The sequence below is a fragment of the Erpetoichthys calabaricus genome, chromosome 12 (assembly GCF_900747795.2).
Source record: "Erpetoichthys calabaricus chromosome 12, fErpCal1.3, whole genome shotgun sequence".
Classification (NCBI taxonomy): domain Eukaryota; kingdom Metazoa; phylum Chordata; class Cladistia; order Polypteriformes; family Polypteridae; genus Erpetoichthys; species Erpetoichthys calabaricus.
The window spans coordinates 94,047,156-94,068,843 of NC_041405.2; the positions used below are offsets into that span (position 1 = coordinate 94,047,156).

The following is a 21,688-nucleotide window of genomic DNA, read 5'->3' on the forward strand; positions in this document are numbered from 1 at the left end:
AAATATCAAAATTGTAAAAATGATTGACAGCTGCTACTTTTTGGTACTGTTAAAAAATGACAGTACAGTAATGTAAATATAAATTCTACTCTATTGTGCACTCAGCATTTTTTTATTTTTGTATCGCCAATGAAAGATGCCTTTGATGAATGCCACATGGCAAAAATATTTCCTGAGTTTATTTAGTGTTTTATTTGAGACATGCTAATCATCCCTCTTATTATATTTTGTCAATTACACTAATATGGATGACTTTAATAATGTACCATTATTACAGAGTGCAAGAAGCTCATCTAGACACTTGCTAGTTACAACAACACGACTACTCTAATCCATCCTTAGAGTTCAACTCCCAGCTTGTACTAAACACTGAAAAGATACTGTATTTACTGTGTGTTATTGTCAATCAAGTATACACTGACACAAAATTACTATTAATAATAAAGAAAGACTAAATTCAGAAAAAAATATGCAAACTTCATCCAGAAAACATTCTATAATGGCTTTCTATCTACAATAACAACCCATTTGCATTTTTTCAACATCACCACAAACCAAAAGAATGTTATGAAAGTGTTATTAAAAATTAGTATACATATTACTTTGAATAGACAACAACTATGGAGTGTGTAGATGGTGTATTTTAAATGTTTAGTGTGTAGGCATTTTCCAGTACAATTATAATATAACCCCTGAAAGATAATAAAAATGTTTGATAACCTAGCTATAGATGATCTTTTTGGTCTTAGCTATTTAGGTTAAATATGACATGGACTATGTTTAGAAGCAGAATGCTGGGGTTCTGGTTTACTTGGTGGAAGACAACCACTGCAGTCAAACCAAATTATTGTTATTGATTAAAAAATAACAGAAAACTCAGCCATTCTTCATCCTTCCATCCATTTTCCAACCCGCTGAATCCGAACACAGGGTCACGAGGGTCTGCTGGAGCCAATCCCAGCCAACACAGGGCACAAGGCAGGAATCAATCCCGGGCAGGGTGCCAACCCACCGCAGGACACACACAAACACACCCACACACCAAGCACACACTAGGGCCAATTTAGAGTCGCCAATCCACCTAACCTGCATGTCTTTGGACTGTGGGAGGAAACCGGAGTGCCCGGAGGAAACCCACGCAGACACGGGGAGAACATGCAAACTCCACGCAGGGAGGACCCGGGAAGCGAACCCAGGTCCCCAGGTGTCCCAACTGCGAGGCAGCAGCGCTACCCACTGCGCCACCATGCCGCCCCAGCCATTCTTTATTTTTTTAATTTTTGTTTTATTATTTGAAAAACAATTTTAGGTAAACTGTCAAGTAGGTTCGGTCATCTTGAATTTATCTACAGTATAACTAACATTGGCACCAAAACTGCGATACACATGTATACCCTCACCATAGCTAGCATTCATCAGAACAGTATTTTAAGTGGTTCTAATAGTCCTCTTGGCAAAATTCACTGGGGCACAAAGTCAATACCATTTACTGAAAGGCTTTATGTTCTGCTGCATAAAATGTAGTTTTTCAATATGACCAATTTGTTATTGCAAATTATTTTTTTCAAGGATGAAAACAAGTTCTAGTTGTTAACAGAAAAAACAAAAGTAAGGGGCTTAAAACAATTGATCACCTGGGGTTACAAATCAAGCCAAAAGTAAAGAATTTAGGCCTTAATATGGACTGAGGTCTAAACTTCAAATCACATAACAGCCATATTATCAATACTGTATTTTTTCATTTATGAAACACTACAAGAGTTAGACCTCTTATAACATCTCAAGGTGCTGAAACATTAATACATGCTTTTATTGATTACCACTTTAAGTAGATTACTGTAAGTGCACACCTAAAAGGACTACCTAAGGAACACAAAAATTGTGCTGCAGCTACTTCAAAATGCAGCAGCAAAAATATTAACAAGTGAAAGAAAATTTGAGTATCGCTAAATCGGTTGTCTGTGCCTTCAAAGCTGATTTTAATATAAATCTCTGAAAATATTGCACCTTCTTATATTTTGGAGTGCCTGCCAACTTACAATTTTAGTCATAATCTTAGATCTTCAAACACTGGACTGCTTGTTATTCCAAAACGTAAGTGTAAAAGAAGTGGTGAAGTGGCCTTTTGCTCATAAGCACCAAAGATCTGAAATGTTTTACAAATAGAGATAGCCTGGGCTAATACCATGGAACATTTTTAAAAACTCTAAAAAACCACTTTATTAACTAGGCTTTTTCATAACTCTTTTTTTTACACTGACTGTAATAGAATATAATATTTACTGCAATATCATATACTTAAAAGATCTGAATCTTTACTAACCTCTACATTTCTCTCCTCCTTTTATTGGTTCTGGTCTGATCAAAGTAATGTGCAGCCGTATGATGCTGGAAAGAACATGTACAGTCCAACTTTTGAGGAGATCCACGTCATCTAAACTTCTAGAATTATGCATCATAACCATAATGAATTACTTTATAATATTTATGCTTGGTAACATGCCCAGTGGGGACTATCAGTCTTTTTTCCCCTGCACATTTATTTTCTCCTACTCTCTAGCCATTTGACTATGCCAGTTATTACTATAGCTGTTAGTAACTTAAAAATAATATAAGCCATGCTTTGCGACTCATCAATTTCTGTTATGTATTTGTATTTTTATTGTGTAAGTTTGTATTTATTTATTTATTTGTTTGTTTCTTTTTATTATTGTAATTGTTCCTTTTCTGTGCTATATGAATAAATGTTGTTATTGTTTAGGTACAGGAAATAGTGTATGTTCATTTCATTTTAGACAACTATTAAAAACAGTAGTACTACAACAGCAGACACAGTAAATGCATACTCTACTTTCAGATGGGAACAGGGACAATTCTGATGTTGCATGCATCTTTAAGCACCTGTGTCTAAGATTAATGTAAATTATGTTCAGCTATGGAGAACACCAATACAGAAATCAGAGAATTGAAGATGACAGGCACAATAATTTTTAAGATTGTCTCCAGATACTTACTTGTAAATGTTATTGTGGCTCTATACATTTTAAGTAGTACACTGTAAATATACTGTAATTATCTCCAAAAAGCATTTTCAGACTTTAAGGGCCTATTATTTTTCTTTTAACTAAAAGACTATGCTTCAATATCAATCCACCTTATTTAAAAAAGCACCTTAAAAATGAGACAGTAACAATGAGCTTTTTAAATCTAATCTGCATGTCTTTGCAAATGTGGGAGGAATATGTATTCAGATATGCACAAGTTCCACATTGACAACAATTACGCATGGGATTCAAGCCCAAGATACTGGATCTATGAAGTGAAATCCTGCACCACTCACTTGTAATTGTAGTTCACTGAATTTTCTTCTTAATTGTATCTGTAAGCACAGCATTGCATTTTTCATTAAACTTATATTTATAGTGTGCCTAACATATTTGTGTTTTTTTTCTAATTCTTTTTGCATATAATGCTATCTATATCTTGAAACTTGTATAAATACTAAAAGGGTATGCACACCAGGACATTAATCTTAACAAAGAACAAATTTTAGTCATGCTACAATAAACTAATTATCTACTACTTAAACAAATACAACAGATAATAACAAATGACAATGAGTGTAAAACCTATGCAGCAGGTTTATGACAATGCCAGTACAAGAACATCAGTATCACAGCGTAAGATACTGCAATAAGACAATGAAGATAGCTAAAAGCTGACACCATATCATCAACTCAGTGGTCAACAGTGGTGATTCTCCATTTACTAACTAAATAATGATTACATCTTGCCTGAAGAAGGGGCCTAAGTTGCCTCGAAAGCTTGCATATTGTAATTTTTTTAGTTAGCCAATAAAAGGTGTCATTTTGCTTGGCTTTTCTCTATATTCATAATGGCTAACACGGTACAACACCCTAGTACTACTAACTAAATAAAAAAGACAATGTGGACTATAGTCGAAGGAATTAACAGTTATCCTGAAGTGTGCAGAATCAACAAAGAGTGTTGGCAAAAACTATGAAGATGTAATTAAGTAAACACTTAAGTAAGTAACATGAATCTTGTGAAATGAAAATACTGAGTTAAACTTGAGCGTTAATACTTTGGGCACTCCTAATATTGTTATTTAATGTGGACAGTTGGGATGGCATGGTGGTACAGTGGTAGTGCATCTGTCTTGCAATAATGAGACCAGGATTCAAGTCCAAGGTCCTAGATGTGTGAAATTTGCATGTTCTCCCCATGTCTGCTTGAGTTTTCTCTGGGTGTGTTGGTTTCCTCCCACAGCCGAAAGACAAACAGGTTAGGTGGACTTGAAATGCTCGTTTTGCCCTAGTGTGTGTGGTGTGTGTATAAGTTCACCTTGCAATGGAATGCTACCCTGTCTAGAAATTATTCTAGCTTCCCCATGACCCTGCTCAGGATTAAGTGGGTTTGGAAAATGGATACGGAACTGCACAGCTGTAGCCTGTCATGGGTGTAGAGATAATAGCTTGTTTAATGGACATCCTAATTGTGATTTTCTTCTAGTATTTGACAGTTTTGGTAATAGGTTTCTTCAAGCACCCCACAAATGTATGCCAGTATTTTACTAGGCTTGAATAATGAACAGACTCTAACCAAGTTGCATTGAAAAATACTGGGGTAGGTGCCTTTAGCTCTCAAGTGCCTAGAGGAATAGCTCCCATCTAATACAATATTAATTTAACAAATATCTAAAAATAAACCCCACGTCATGCACAGATTTTAAATAGGCACATATCATTACATGTAATTACAATGCTTACATAATACTTTTAAATTCCAGCATAGCATACTACTCAACTCTGACTTATCAAATTCAGTTTATTGATAATATGTATTGTATTTATCCATCCATCCATCCATTGTCCAACCCGCTGAATCCAAACACAGGGTCACGGGGGTCTGCTGGAGCCAATCCCAGCCAACACAGGGCACAAGGCAGGAAACAATCCTGGGCAGGGTGCCAACCCACCGCAGGTATTGTATTTATTCTTCAAGATAATCTAATCTTCCAAATTATAATTTTACACCTTGACCAGGTAAACAAATTATATATTCCAAACAAACTAAATCATTGTCTTTTGATAAACATCTTTAAGAGGTTTAGGGAAGGGAAGCTTAGTGAAGTTCTCTATCAAAAATCAGTCTGTCTAATCTGCTTTTACTGTATGTTCATTGTGTGATGTACAAAGAGAGACTTTACTTACGTTTAATGTGCAACATTCTCAAAACATTGACAAACTATGAAATACTTCATTATTTAGCTACCTCATTGTTCTAGTTCTTAGCTAAATAATTTATTGACATGGTCAGGAGTAGATTGAAAGTAATCAGATGATCAGTTTAATTGAGTTAATTGGAGTTGTAATTATTATGTAATTGAATTAGACCTTTCACAATCTGCAAAAACTCAAAAGAATAAATTATGCACAAATTTTTTTTAGAGATGTATTATTCACAATTGTTACAAATTTAATTATTTATATATAAAATATTACCTTACCGTTAACTATTTTAGATGGAAGGTAACTAAACTTGACTTAAAATGAGGGATTAGATCAATAATCATACCTGATTTAATTTCAATAACTAACATCGGGGCTCAAATGATGTAATATCACCCTATACAATATGATATGAATGTAATGATCTATTGCCAATATTAAAGATGCTGCCTCTAGCCTCTGCTTTTAAATTAAACCTGGAGGTTCAGCTTTTGCACATAGTGTAAGTTTGTTGGAGTAGATGGTACGGATGATCAAATTGCTGTTTTAATAACTAAACCAATTATTGTGATCAGTTGTTACTAAGGTTGCTCCCTTTCTCTTTCTTGTATCTGTTTCCTTGGCATTTGTCATTGCTGACATCTTTGTCTTGGAACAGGAGCTTGGAATGGATGTGTCATCAATGACCCATCATTAGCTCTTGGTCATATGTTGTCAAAAGCATTGACATTTACTTGTTTAGCCAAGGGAAGATGAAGTCAGTGTAGACAAGTGCTTTTATTTTTTTCTCCCTTGTGAGCTAGTCTTAGTTTAATATACTCATATATTTTATATTTAATAATATGTGTAATAGGCCCTTTATACACCCATTCAGCTATTTATAAAGAAGCATAGAAACTTACAAAAGTCATTCCAATCAAAATGTCTTCATAGCCTAAGCTGTTCCTAAAAAGGAATTTAGTACTTCAGTAAAATAAAAAGGAATGTTTTCCTAATATAGTTTTTCTATAATTGTTAGTACCTACAAATAATTATTAACTACCATATGATGTCATTTTAAGAAATAAATCTGAAGTTAGTTACACAAGATTAATTGCCAAACATCAACTTCTGTGTGAATTTCTTAACTGAAAAGCTAATATCAAGTTTCTTGACCAGTCCTTGGAGACTCATGGTGGCAGCATGTTATCACCTATCACTTTATCCAAGGCTGATTCTTACTCTAAATTAATCACCATATTTGGTTATATTTATTTTTTGTTATTACTATGTCATACAAACTGTTTATTTATTATCTGAGCTTGCATTCTTTTATTTCACATTTACAGGAAGACAGGCAGATTTGATGAAAGACAAAAAAAAACTCTGGATGGGATGCCAATATATTGTAGGACAGACATGTACAACCACTCACTTTCATAATGGATAGTTCAGCTCTGTCACTTAAAGCTTACAAGCAAGAAACAACAGAACTTGGGGCAAGCTCACAGACACAAAGATATCAATTAATCAAACTCCAAATAGATCATGATGAAGCAGGGAAACAAGCACAGATGTGACGGAACTATCCTCAAATGCAAAAATAAATAAATAAATAAATAAATAAATAATAATAACTGCGGTGGGTTGGCACCCTGCCCAGGATTGGTTCCTGCCTTGTGCCCTGTGTTGGCTGGGATTGGCTCCAGAAGACCCCCGTGACCCTGTGTTCGGATTCAGCGGGTTGGATAATGGATGGATGGATGGATGGATAATAATAATAATATCTTTATATATAATCTTCATTTGTATCTTGATCTTTGTTTGTCCGCAAATTCACTGCCTTGTGTGGTGTTCCTGCTGTGTTCAGTAGAGGGCAGTAGTGATGGAGGAGGAGAGGAAGTGAGGGGGAGGATCGTTGGATGAGGTTGGAGGGTGGTGATTAAAGAGGATTGAACTAAAGGAGACTACGTGCTGTTTGTACTGGCTGAATACACAACACCTTGGTTGTTACTTTTGTTTACAAACACTGTCGATACCACTCTTTGTGTTTAGATCTGGCGTCGACACCACTCTTTGTGTTTAGATCTGGCGTCAACACTGTGCTTTGTGTTTAGATCTGGCGTCGACACCACTCTTTGTGTTTAGATCTGGCGTCGACACCGTGCTTTGTGTTTAGATCTGGCGTCGACACCTGCTTCGTTGTCGAGACTGTGGTGTTTTGTGTTTCTATCAACCGTCGTTGGCAGCACTTCGTCCAAATTGAATGTTCACCCACTTCTTGGAGTCAGCAGTCAGAGTATATAAGTCTGGCATACTTCTGTGATTTTCCATCAGTCGGTGTTTGGAGTTCAAGAAAGAAGCATTGGTTCTTCCTTACTCTTTGGATTGCCACAAAGCAACCTGCGAGATTGGAGAAAGGTTGAGAAGAGATCGTGAGAGGAAACGACAGCGTCACAAAAACGAGACGGACTGTGAATGGAGAGAAGCAGAAATGTTCCTCCACCACCACATCTATATTACTAAACGACAGTTTAATTTATGCACGGCGGACGCACCGAAGCGCCTGTGCACTGCGCCGCAGCGCCCCAGAGTCAAACCCAGCAGCTTCCCAGAGTCAGTAGGTGGCGCCCGAACAACACAACCTGTAAACTAAACTTGCTCTAATCCACTGTGCCAGCAGTCGGTGTCAGCAGAGGCAAAGGAGTCACAGCTCCAAATGGAAAGAGCTCAACGATTTGTAATACAAAACCGAGCCCGTAGTTCCCAGAGTCAGTGCGTGGCTCCCAAACACCACGACCTGTAAACTACACCTGCTCTAATCCACTGTGCCAGCAGTCAGTGTGTGTAAGTTGAAGTATGCTTCCTAACAGTAAACGATTTCTACCTAACGACACAGCCACAGAACAACAAAGACGAGACCGCATGGATAAAAACAATACACGGAGGCTAGGAGTCACGGCTCCAAATGGAAGGAGCTCAACGATTAGTAATACAAACACAAGCTCGTATGGCTGCGACCTGTAAACGAGCCCGTATGGATAAAAACAATGAACGAAGGCGCCCACACAAAGAAACCGCTTTAGTACAAATATGTTTATTTAATTAAATGAAAACTTTACCATGGCTACGACCTGTGAACTAAACCTGAGGTAAAACGTGCACGCCAGGTTGTACAGCTGCCCGAACGCAACCGCCCACACCACCGCACCGGATCCGCCACCATGGTCACTTCAGCATGCGAATCCGCCGCCGTCAGCAAACGACTTCTCGCTGACGACACAGCCATAGAAAAACAAAAAAGAGACTGCATGGATAAAAGCAATAAATGAAGGCGCCTACAACGCGCTTCTGAAACACCAGAACCAGATGAGTCACAACTCCAAAAAGAAACCGCTTTAGTACAAATATGTTTATGTAATTAAATGAACTTTCCCAGGACGCTCCGACCCTCCATGATATTTCATCCCTCCAAGTATCAGAGGGAACAGAAAGTGATTGCCATTCTTGGATTTGCAATTCTTTCGAGAATCACGGGCTTGCTGATAATTACTATTCGGACAGTGATTCCGAGTACGCCGCTCCTATCGAATCAATGTCCAAGGGTTTTGTTTTGTAATTTTGTTTCCCTTATAAAAAATCATAATGCTGTGCAACGAAGGGCCCAGTTCACGACTGGCAGCCGCGTTTAAACAGGGAGCCCTTCACAGACAACTTTAACATGCGCAACGTAGTTGGGCGTACATGGCTAGTAGTAATATATATTACGGAATATAACTGAATAGACTATTTTGGTCATTTTTTAAACTTACTTTCAAAGTCGATAAACATGTGGATAGATTTGGCATATATTTTCTGTCACAATGTGTAAAATACAGTTAGAGAGCTACTACAAATGAAAATAAAATATTTCTCAAAGTACAGGAAACTTAGAATGGTGAAAGATTTTAATAAGGTTTAGGATTTTTCATTTAGTTTATTTATGTGAGCCAAAATGACATGATAGATTGGTGGGAGAAACTTTATGATTCCATTGTCTATAGAAGTACATGAGTATAAACCTGGAGTCCAGTCCAGTTTTAAATATTGAATGTTACCATTCTCTGTCTATGTCATGGCTGTAAATGTGATAGTTTACTGACCATTGTTGTTTGTTACATGTACATTTTCTTCTCAACTGAAATTACTTTAAATCTTGATTATGCAGTAATCAGTCTGATCACTACGATTTTTTCAAGTGTGTGGGTAACATCATGTTGCATTACACGCAGTTTTGCATAGCAATAACTGAAAGGACACATGCAAATAAGTATTCTAATGTAATGGTTGCATGCGTCAAAGCAAATTTGAACTTTAATATTAAACACTTGCTCTATATGCTGGGATGACTTCTCAATGTTTTGAAACAAAGTGTTATCAGTGTACCTGTCTGTGTATGTCATTATAAATTCTCATGCATACCAAAAATCCATTTATGGGATTCATAAAAGTTTGCAGAGTATAGTACATTACTATTCTGCCAGAATACAATGGTTTGGTTCAACAAAGATACAAATGATACAGAACTGAGGCAGACGTAAAGTTTTTTTTTTTGTTTTTTTTGCAGAAGTAGACTGTAAGTTTTGATCTGAGCAAGGCACAGACAATGCAAAACAAGCATGTCTGCATGCATTGCAATAGTCTCTTCTCTCTCTTCTTGATATTAAGTGCAGAAAGAAAGAAAGAAAGAAAGAAAGAAAGAAAGAAAGAAAGAAAGAAAGAAAGAAAGAAAGAAAGAAAGAAAGAAAGAAAGAAAGAAAGAAAGAAAGAAAGAAAGAAAGAAAGAAAGAAAGAAAAAGAAAGAAAGAAAGTCCTATCACATTCAGACAGTTGGTACATTTTGTATTTGCTAGGAGAGGAATTTGTTTCACTGGAAATATTCATCTAATGATAAAGTGACAAAGAAGGTTACAATTGTCCTCTAGAAACAACTAAATAATTAATGTAAAACAGTACATTTTAATGAATATATACATTCTTATAAAAACAGTTCCACTTAGGACATTACACTAAAGTATTAAAGAGGTGTGGCAAAAGCTACAGCTATACTGTATGCAGCATACTGTATACAATTACATCTTATTGACTTGTTAATTAATTTTTATACATTAGCCCCCCACCTACAGCCTTCTGAAAATTTATTGGTGCTTTGGGTCATCCCATAAAACCATGCTTCAGCATAACTAGGTTATTTAAAAAGATACATCTACTTTTCTAGTTACAGCACCCAAAATTTTTGAAAGAAGAACTAAAGGGGTCCTTACCGTCAAAAAGCTGACTTCACTCTTTAAATGATGCTGCTTCTTTAAAAATATTTTTTAAGGACGACAGAAGCTGAATTTGAAAGCCCAGCCCTTTAAATAGGAACTAAGTATAGTTCCCTTTTTGTTTCCTTCCTGGGTTGGCTGGTCTGTATCTGTATATGTGCAAATACATGTTTGTGTGTGAAACAGAGAATGTGTGTTGTGTGTGTGTGTGTATTAATTAACTGTCTTATCCTCCTGTAGCTTTCATTTTGTTCCCCCAAAGTTGTTTGTACACAGCAAGAGAACAAACAAGCAGTCAAGAAAATATGGGCTGTTTGACATACAATGTGCTTTGTGTTTTAAACCGGAACAGTAAATTCACTGTGGGTGTACAGAATTAAAAATGAATTTCCTCATTGACTGGCTTGCCCATGTCTAGTAGCTAAAAGGAGAATTAGCTGGAATCTGTATTCACATAACTAATCTACTTATTTAGTTTCTGTACATTAGACTTATTATTTACTGCCAAGATGTTGTTTCCTTTAGTCCTATATACAATATATACCCAGGCAATATCTGTACATATTTTTACTACAGGATCATAGGAGACAGAAAATATCATGGCAGCAACAGGCAAAAGGCAGGATCTATCAATGGACAGGCTATCTGTCCACCACAAGAAGAGACATACACACACAAATTAGGGTGGAGTGGTGGCTCTGAGGCTAAGGATCTGTGCTGGTATCCTGAAGGTTGCCGGTTCGAATCCCCATCACTGCCAAAAGAGATCCTACTCTGCTTGGCCCTTGAGCAAGACCCTTAACCTGTAATTGCTCCAGGGGTGCTGTACAATGGCTGACCCTGCGCTCTGACCCCAAGGGGTATGCGAAAACTAACAAATTTCTAATACGAGAAATCGTATAAGACGAAATAAAGAAATAAAAAAAAAAATTTATACAATCATCTTACTAGGCATGTTTCTGGATGTGAAAACGGGCATGTTTCTGACACAAACAATACTGAAATGCACATACTGTATAAAAAGAGCACACTCCACATAGATGGTAACCAGATACTGTAAGGATTCAAACCTTGCTCCCGGGAAATGTCAAGATTCAATATTGAAATGAATACCTCCATATTATCCTGTAATAAAATAATACATACTGTATATCCATTAATTTTTCTGAACACTTTATCCCATTGCAAAACCATGGAGAGACAGAGGCAACCGCAGCAGCATTTATTGCAAGACAGAAAAAATCAATATTCAAACACACACACTCACATAAACAATTTAGAGTCATCTGTCAGACATACATGCGCATCTTTGGATTCTGGGAGGGAACCAGGATACCTGAATAAAACCTCCACAGGAAACACTCATCATAAGGTAGAAGGCTGGGTCCAGAACTAGAAGGGGCATGTCAACCTCCTTGCTGTGTGTCTATTAGTAATATATAGGTGTAGATGACATTTTGGTCTACATGCTCATTAGAGACTACTTGACACTGGGAAAAAGTTAGCGTACTATTATCCAAATTATGTTGTTTGATTACTTCTGTGTCTTTAACACTATCCAGCCCCTTTAGTTTGTGAATAAGGTCAAGATTGATGCATAGAAATGCCTTTACAGTGTGCTGTATAATGGACTATCTGACTGAATGGAGACAATTTTTGTCTATGTATTGGAGATCGTGGTTAAGGATACCAAGGATATGCCTTTCCTCCTTTCTCTTAACATTCTGCATAACCGATTTGAAAAATAACTCCAATTATGCTATCAATTTAAGCGCACAGAAAACATTATCGGCTGCATGAATTATTGAGATGAAGAGAGCTATAGAAAACTGTTGTAGAATATCTTCTCATGGTTCAAGGCAACCACTTGCAAACAAACATTTCATATGAAGCAGTCAGTGGTGAACATCTAGTGTTAAGAAGAGATCAGTCATTATCTTTGGGGGAAGAGGAAGTGGTACAGTTTAGAGCCTGTCACAACTAATACTGCATATCATCTTCACAGCATGTTGTTCTGAAGTACTTTCAGACCACTATACTGTGCTAAATGAAACTATTCATGCTCTATTCTGTGCGCAGCCTTTCAGATGTATAATACTTCCTCTGATAATCCCCATCATGAACTTGGCCAATTGTAACAGACATATTGGCTTTGGGATACTAAACATTAAATGTACATTGAGTACATTATGAGTAAAGTTCTGAGTCTTGTGCTTGTGCAATGGTTTGGATTTTGTTATTAATAATTTGTATTAAATTTGTATGTATTTTATGTTCTGTTTTGCTGCTGAAGCACTATTAATCTATCTATACATCTTTGATAAATGTCTTAGAAAAGAAGAACTCTCAATGGTGAAATTTTTTTTGCAAAAAAACATGTTAAATCTAAGACTTCAGCAAGAGCAGTATTCAATGTTAGGAAATATGTTTTCATCCAAATGAAATGAGACACATCACAGTGACCACAGGTCAAAACTCAAGCATCCATATAAAATTGGTTTAATTTAAAAGTTTCCTTTGTTTTCACTAAAGGAGATTTTGTTGTAAATGATTACCCGTTCATAATTTTCATTGCAACTGTGAGGTGAACTTTTGTAGCTTTTCCACAGTATGCAAACTTTCTCTGTGCTTCCTAATGAAATATGCTGACAAGTCAATCATATAGCCATCGCCTGCTCTTAGAAAAATGACAAGATCATCATCCTGATCTCATCTACATATGCCAAAGATAAAACCACAAGATTTACTCAATATTCAGAGAACATTTTGAACAGCCATTTCTGGCATAATCTTACATAAAGTGAAAACAAACATGTTCTTTGACTACTTTAAAAAAGAAGAAGCAAGGATAATAAAAAGGTAATAATTTGCTTTGGTTTGTAAGTTTCCTGCTGTGGCTCAAGTGTATGTCTACATAAGACAACTTCTGCTAATTTTTTTTTCACACTGGAGTTTATGTAAAGATGGAAATAATCTTTAGACAGTCACATTTTGTTATAATTTGAGGCAGAGTTCTTACTTTCTAACAAAAATAACTGCTCTTCTGAAAAAGTTGCAGTCATGACTTATTTCATGGACTGGGGTGCGGCCAATAAAATTATATTTCTTTTTTTCCTTCTAAGCTTAGTGAAATCTATTTCGCTTATCACATTATCCAGCAGGGGTAACAAACAAGACTTTCCCTAACAAACAAGTCAAAAAAAGCAAAACCATACTGTATTCTCCCACTGGGTTTGACTATAAAAAATGTCATCTATATCTATCAGGTTGAGTATATGGTTCTCTGATTTATCACTTTCCCTTTCAAGATTCAACACATCTCTCCTGTCCACACTGGGATTTTGCACCTATTGCATCCTCTGAGCTCCATATAAAAAATCTTATGTGTATACTTCAGTTTAGACATTACAAATGCATTCAAAAAGCTTACCCAGTCACTATTACATTTGGAGGTGCTTTCTATGGGTATATCTTTTTGCTAAACGTAAGTCTAAATAATATCCTGTCCATCTATACCTATTATGGGACTTTGTAAGAAACATAACTGATGGGTCTGTTTCATCAAGAGGTATCTTTAGTTTGGAAATACCCTCATTAAAGGCAAACCATACTGATCACATACTTGGACTTTCCAGAGAGCTTATTTCATTATACGTATGGCTCTACAAACATTTAGTAAACAAGGAGTGTTAACAATAACTTCTAATTATAACTATACTTTCTACGTTGTCATAGTGTGAATATAGCTACTATTATGTTATATATGTGATAGTCACAAATCTTAAACTTTATTTCAGTTTTCAGATTGGATGTGAAATTAAAAATACATAAATGAGCAAGCAAGGTCATCATGACACAGTCATTAGTGCTGCCACATAATCTGAATTGGATTGAGTCGATTTATTAATGGATGGATGGAGAAATAACCATGTACAACATCGGACAGCCCTTCCTAAAGAATCACTACTTCATTACTGTCCTTTTGTTATGTTTATTCTTGTATATACATATCCTCTATAGATGTTTAACAGACACTATGTGGTAACTATAAGGGTTCACTCTAAAGTGTTTAGGGCAGAGCAGTGGCTCTGAGGTTAGGGACCTGCACCAGCAATTGGAAGGTTGCCAGTTCAAATCCTGTAAATGCCAGAAGTGATTCTACTCTGTTGGGCCATTGAGCAAGGCCTTTAACCTGAAATTGCTTCATTCTGGGTATGATGTTAATCTGCATCCAGTTCTGCAAGCAGGTCCTCCAATTTACAGCGAAAACTTGGGGGTTGATGGCAGGATTGGCACTCCAGCCACCATAAAAAAAAAAAAAACCTCACACTGTTTCAGTGTGGTGCTGAGGTGTCACCTGTTGCACAGCTGCACTCGGATCACAATCCAGGTAGTTCATCATGTGTTGGGTGTAGCAACACACTGTATCAGTGTATGCTCCCAACTTCCAAAGTGTTTGCTCTCTCTATCATTTATTTGAATCGGGTACATTTTTACTAGATGTCATATTTAAAAGGAATAACACATACTGTATACCTGAATATTTCTTTACTGATGTATGTTCTTATAAATAAAGTTAATGATTTTAAGACAATAACATATTAATGACTAGAAATATAACTTCCCCCTATCTTCTTGTTATTTTCCAAAAAATAAAATTATAATTTATTTCTGTACTTAAAAAACACTAAATAAAATTAAACACAGAACATTCTATTAAAATACAAAGAACCATAAATATCTGTTAAAATTAGTTTATACTTAGTAATATAATTAGTAATACTTGAACAAAGTAAATAAAACATCTTCAGTCATATTTAAGCTATATTCGTGGCTTTAGCCTAACAAAAATTTTTGGGATGGGCATTTTAAAATATCTCATTTAAAATAAAAAATGCTCTGCTACTTGATGTAATCTGTTTAGTTTTAAGGTCAATAGTTAGACTACATTGTAAGGTAGCAAACAACTGAAGGAGGCCAATTCCTTACAAATTGGGAGTAAAATTTTGTGGTACACTTGTGATCTATTTCCTGATGTCTTCCTAGATTTAGTGTAGGCTAAATTATCAGTGGCAGAATCTGAAGAAGCTGAAATTGTTTTTGGAATGCCATACACTTATTTACTCTGGTTATTAAATGTAGCTATTAGAAAATTAACATTTAGATTAACATTTAGAATCTGAAACACATAAAGTAGTGTAAAATAAACAGCTCTTAGAAGGAAAAATTAGGCTTTAACAATTTTTCTTTTTAAATACTGACTAGAGAAAACAAATTCAGATATGACCCCTGAATTGCCAGCTACTACAGAGTCTAGATAAGAAAGCTAGTAATAAAATCCAAGATCATGTTCTGTTCTAGGGTAAATATTGTGTAATAATAATAAACTGATAGAATGCCAAAACAGAGCTGTAGGTGAAGGGAGCTCTTTAAGATTTATGACTACCCACAATAATACTCTGCTATCAATAACTCAGAAAGGACCCAAAGTTGTAGTAGTAGTAGTAGTAGTAGTAGTAGTAGTAGTAGTAGTAGTAGTAGTAGTAGTAGTAGTAGTAGTATTAGTGGTGTCACATTTATGGAGCATAGTGAAATTCTAGCCTGCAAGTCCAACCAAAGTGCAACCCATTGTAGTCCAGGTATTTGGCTACAATTAAAGTTGATGTGCCTGACCATAAAGTGTGCAAATCATATATCATGCAGACCGGTCTTAGGGCAATGTTTAGCGTGAGAACCAGGACAAAGTGGTTCAGACAGATAATATATGAATACATTCATTGACTTTACACATAAACTGCAGTTGAGAAATGTGTAGCTGCTCAGTGAATCAAGGACAAGGCTTGTTTGCTTTAAAATACATCTAATCCATGCAGTTTTAAATCAGGATTTATAGTTACACAGGCAAAAGAGGAGTATCAAAAATAATGAAGCCAGCAATTGTGAACAATTTTTATGTAAAGTGGTCACACAGCATATAGTGAATTGCAAAATCTATGCTGAATGCCAGATTAGAATAGACTAGAAAAAAAAATAGGAAAAATGTCTATTATAAATGAATAGCAATTTACCTAAAATATATTAAATTAAAAAATTTTTTGTCAGCAGTCCATTCACATTAGCCACTGCTACATCCAGGAAAATGGGGTTGCCATGTGAAGGCATAAATAAATGTAACCATTTGCATACTTCTCAAATAATGTGTTTTGAAAAATGAATTTAAATACAGTATAACACACATCAGTCTCTCTGTCCATCAATTTCTAAACATCTAGTCTTGACTATGGTAGTAGCAGCATCAATAGACTAACCAGGGCAGCTCAGGGTTTCCTTTCCTCAGAAACAGATTACTGCTGTTTCTGGGTTACTTCATTGCAGTCTCAGAACCGATGTGAGATATCAACTCTTCAGTGTATTCTGACTCAGAGAATACAACTACCAAATGACCACATCTGCTATAAATTAAGTGGTAAGCATCAAAAAAGAATCCTGTTATCAAGTAAAAACAGACACACTTAACAGAAAACTGATTATTTCTGTTTTTATGTTTATTCTAAATCATATGACATGTTGATTCACCATAGGCTACAAAAAATTATTTTAAAAACATAGCATGCTCAAACCTCATTCTTATATGTTCTTTTACAGAAAGAAGTATAAAGAAGACCCATCCTCCACAAAGGTATTTTCTAATCTTGAATGAGGTTGGGTTAAATCAAGGACTACAAATAAATCATAATTTCCCAAAAAAATACAGTTAATGGCATCAAATACTTCTGCAGAATTTCCCATGGAAAATGTTAAGGATCTTGGCCAAAATCCTTACCAAAATCTCCAAAACTAGTTTAGACAGGAATGGAAAACTCAAATGAAGCCTCAAATGTCTGTGCTGGTCACTGTTAACAGGACAGCACTCACTTTGTTCTTCTTGAGTCTGAGGCTTTACTATTAAATGAATGTTTTGCTCCATTATCTTAGCATTAGCATTTTGTCAGATATTGAGGAGTGTAATTCTTTTATATTTAGAACATACCTGCCCAACCCTCCTTTCTTAAATAGGGACCTGTAGTTTCATCTTCTTAAAAGAAATATTGTATTGCCCAAACCTTCCAAACAAAATTGTAAAGACATGTTAAGCACTAAACCAGAATGATACATAAATGTCCAATAACTTTAGCATCTATCTCACTAGTCCCTATTGCCATATTATTAAGAGTCTTAAATTAGATTCAGTGATTGTAGTTCAGAGATCTATGATATTGTATATGGTGTACCATAAGAATCAGAGATATGAAGATGATATGCAATTACTTAATCCCAAAATGGCATTAAAAGATTACAGTACTGCCTATAGTTGTTTTATCAAAAATGAAATATTAAATTTGGTGAATACCTGGAATGGTCCTCTTTTGTAGAAATAACTTAATTTAAGCATTTCTTGTAACTGCCTGTAAGTCATTTATCAGTCATTTACATCAATGTATACCCTGATTCGTGTCTCTATAGCATGTGAGGGTTTACATCTGTACTCTGACTTGATCTTTCCTTAACAATACATACTTTCTTTTTCAAATATTCTATTGTGGATTTGCTTGGATGTTTTAGATAATTGCCCTGATGAAAAATCCATTAGTAGTTCATATTTTTGTTTGTTGGACAGATGGTACCATATTCTGCTGAAGCATTCCCCTAATAATTTGACTGCCTCAATAACAACAACCCACCCAAGCTTTGAAGTGCAAAATCAACCTGAAATTCTGTTGCTACCATGTTTTACAGTAGGTATGAGATTCTTCTATTCAAGGGATGTTTTTGGCACGAAACACTCATATCGAAACTGTATCAGAATATTTTTTTATTACATAGCACATAATTTCAAAAGTCCTGTTCTACACCATGGAGATCCCAGGCATTTTTCTTACTAACCTAACACCCAAAAAAAAAAATAAGGCAAACATAGCCTGACAGTTGACTGGTGCATTTTAATATTAATTGTAGCAAGAGATACCTTTTTATTCTTTGATGTTAACCGTGGGTTTTTGGGAACTTATTTTTAGTAGTCTGAGATGAATCCGGTGTGATGGTCTATACATAGTAGTCACTTAATGAACATGAACCTTCATATCATCTGTATCTGATATACTCAGGCTTTGCATTCATTTTAATTGCTTTGCAACACAAGCTTCAACGACATTTCTTCTGAGGGCCTCTGAAAAGTCTATTGATATCAGCAAGATTATGAACTAGACTCCCATTAAGTTTAGTGGCAATTTTAAAATACTTTTTCTTACATAAGTCATAAATGGCCTGGCCCCCTTATCTTAAAAAACTTATCAATACCTGTACTCAATGGCGTGCATTGCAATCTCAAACCCCATTTGTCATTTAAATCAAGGCTGAAGACGCAGTGTTTTAGTATAGATACTCTTGTTAGGAGTGCTGCTAAGACCGTGTTTTTGAATTAATTGTAATTATTGTTTTGATTGACTCAATATACATCTTTGCCATTTTCCTTCTCTTCTCAGTGTCTGTGGTGACACTTGACAAGCCTTTGTATTCAGATGTTTTTGTTTATTATAAATATTTCTTTATAAAAATGTTATGATGTTTTTCTGTTTATACTTAAACATTATCTTTTGTAGCTATGTTGCATATTTTAGCTATGCCATATACACACTTTGTAAGTACAAGTATGTTAATTAAAACAAACAAAAAAATAATAGTTTCCAGAATAGACTTGCTTTCTCTCAGTACTTTATGCAGTAGAACCTCCTTTGGAATGGTTGATATATATAACATGGCTGAAAACCTAAGTATTAAGATGAATTTTTCAAAACAGCTAATCTGTTTCAGAGACCATGGGGACTGCAGCATCCTGTGCAAAGTAAGAAACAGTCCTGGCCTGGACAGGCCTCCAGTCCATCATTGAGCCCAATTACACATAAACCCATATTTACACTCACAGGGCCCATTTAGACTCCTCAGGTATCCTCACACCCATGTATTTAGTGATGTTTAAGGAAAACTGGAGTACTTAGGGAAAAGCCTATACAGGGATGGGGAGAAACTGCAAACTCCTCAAACACAATTACTATTAAACTTTGTCATGATACTAATTAATTAAAATAAAACAAGGTATAATAATAGGATATTAATAATTTTAGAATAACCCAAAGGGGCGGAATAATAATATTCAAACTTGACATAAATAATTATTAGCCTAGGAACTGACCAGGCTCCAAGAGGCACTGATTCACTGCACAACCATGACTCCTAAAATGCATTTGCCATAATTCATCAAAACAGCTATGTGTATGGATGCTTAATGTTTAATAGTGCTCTGTGCGTTAAAGCATTCATTATTATACTTTTATAAGGTTTGTGAAGTTAATTATCACATATTAAAATGACAACTGAGTAGAAAATCCTGGACTAAAGCAGATTTTCTCACTGGATGCAAAGCTAATAATAATAATAATAATAATAATAATTCATTACATTTATATAGCACTTTTCTCAGTACTCAAAGATAACACTCTCTCTCTTAGCTATATTAATATAACTCAACACTTAATTTAGAATTCTGTGGCAGCACAACAACTTTACTGTATGTAGTAATCTTGTATCTTTATGTTGTACCCTATCATGTTAATAAAATGTACATTACTCAAATAGTTGTGAAAAAAATTGGTTACACATTACTACATTATTTGTGCAGCATACATTTATAGAAAAAAATAGAAGCAAAGTGGTCACATTTTAAATAAGATACGGATAGGGCTGAGTGGCTCGCTCTCGTCAAAGCGTTTCTAACGTTTTAAAACGTAGGGAACAGGCGTTCATAGTGCATTGCCGCACCCACACACAATGAACCACCTGGAATGGGACCCGAATGCAGTGGGTCTAATAAGTAGAATATGAAATTCTTGTATGCACTGCCATCTAGTGGTAGTCAGTCTCCATCATCCTTTCAGAATTACGAAAAGAAACTTAGATCTGAGTGTCTTAATTCTTTAAAATGTCTTTGGGAATTAATTAATGACATTTTTATAAAATCCTATAAAGTTAAGTTCTTATGAGCATTTGTTTTTGGAAATACTGTACTTTGTAATTATTGTATAACTACATATCCTTCAAGAAGTATAAACAAGCAGGTAAATAAACAGGTAAATTAGCCAGTATTTGCTATTATGAGAAATAGCAGCACTTAGCACAACAATTCTCCAGCAAGTCAGTGGTGCAATATAGTAAACAGTATGGTTACCACCTCTCTCTCTCTTTATTTGAGCCTCAAGATTTTGTCTATCAATAACATTGTAGTGTTATTACATCAGGTGATACATTTTTCCATATTATAAATGTTATAAGTACCATAATTCATATCTGATACTGTTAATAAAAAGAATGATATACTAATAATAAAAAACAGCATAAGAAGAATCTCTCAATTTAGAGTTAATTAAAAAGAAAACAATAAAAATAATGTATATAGGTAGCTCGCCCACAGAGACATACTGTCCATACAAATTTAATAGAGATGCTCCATTTCCTAGAAGATTTATCAATTTATGTTAATCTGAGACAGCTTGTTAACATTTGCAAGGGCTTTTTTTTTCATTAGAAATTACACTCTATATTACATGTCTAGAGAAAGCTAATTTTTTGCCACATCCTCATCTGTATATTGGAGAACCTTTATCTGTTGACCTTTCTGTAGCCATGTACATATATACTATACATTCAAAATTATTCATTTAGCTGTCACATTTAACTGAATTGAGACTTAGACCACACAAGCTCATAAAAACAAATATGAGGAGAACCATAAAATATTAAATTATATTAATTTGTATAATTCTAAGTAATGTGTATATAGTACATTACAAATAAAGAAAAATAAAAATCTTATATTAAATGAAATCTTAAATTGACAATGCAGAACATATATAGGACGTATTCTTTGAAATTGCAACAAATTATATAATGATAAGTGCTATAGTAGGTCAAGGTACACAATCAGGTAATCACAGAAATCCATACCAGAAACCTCAGGATGTTAGGAGTCAGTAGCTATATTAGTGTGTTTCAATAACAAATGGTGTAATCGCTTAGCCTATAATTTACTGAGAGCTATTTAGGTCATGACATTACCAA

The 21,688-nt window shown here is 35.1% G+C and overlaps 1 protein-coding gene across 2 annotated transcripts in view; it reads right to left on the reverse strand.

Moving 5' to 3' along the window:
* Positions 1-10,640, reverse strand: part of btk (Bruton agammaglobulinemia tyrosine kinase) — a 91,137-nt gene extending 80,497 nt beyond the window's left edge. Inside the window, exon 1 of one of the 2 annotated variants that reach the window (XM_028815920.2) lies at positions 10,535-10,640. The gene's annotated coding sequence lies outside the window, so the exon portion shown is untranslated. The remainder of the gene's footprint in view (positions 1-10,534) is intronic. The other variant, XM_028815921.2, reaches the window with a different exon arrangement.
* Between the last annotated feature and the right edge of the window lie 11,048 nt (positions 10,641-21,688).